Source organism: Merops nubicus, unplaced genomic scaffold, assembly GCF_000691845.1.
Source record: "Merops nubicus isolate BGI_N331 unplaced genomic scaffold, ASM69184v1 scaffold35199, whole genome shotgun sequence".
NCBI lineage: Eukaryota > Metazoa > Chordata > Aves > Coraciiformes > Meropidae > Merops > Merops nubicus.
Genome location: NW_008632248.1, coordinates 580 through 1043, shown reverse-complemented (window position 1 = coordinate 1043; position 464 = coordinate 580).

The following is a 464-nucleotide window of genomic DNA, read 5'->3' as shown; positions in this document are numbered from 1 at the left end:
GTGGGGGAAAGCCATTGAGGGCCGCCCGGGGAGGTGGTGGAGACCCCGTCCCCCGTGGGCTTCCCAAGCCGTGCAGATGTGGTGCTGAGGGACACGGGTCGGTGGGGACCTGGACCCTGGAGTCCATCTCAAAGGTCTTTTCCAACCAGAGGGCAGGGCTGGTGGGACAGAGATGAGGGGCCCGTCACCATCCCAGCTGGCAACGCCCACCCTGGTGGGGATGTCTCCATCTTCCCGCTTGTTTCCCTCCCAAAATTCCCCAAATGGGGGTTCCTCACGGAGGTGACCACCTCCCCCCCTCCCAAAATAGCCAGGGTTGCCTGTGGCTTAAAAAGACCCATCCCGGCCCCTCCACCACAGTGACTTTATCCCTTACCCTCAAACGCAGGAAAAAATCTGGAAAAATCGGGATTTGGGCTCAAGCAATGGGAATGCCACTCCCAAAAATCCCTGAGAATCCCAAA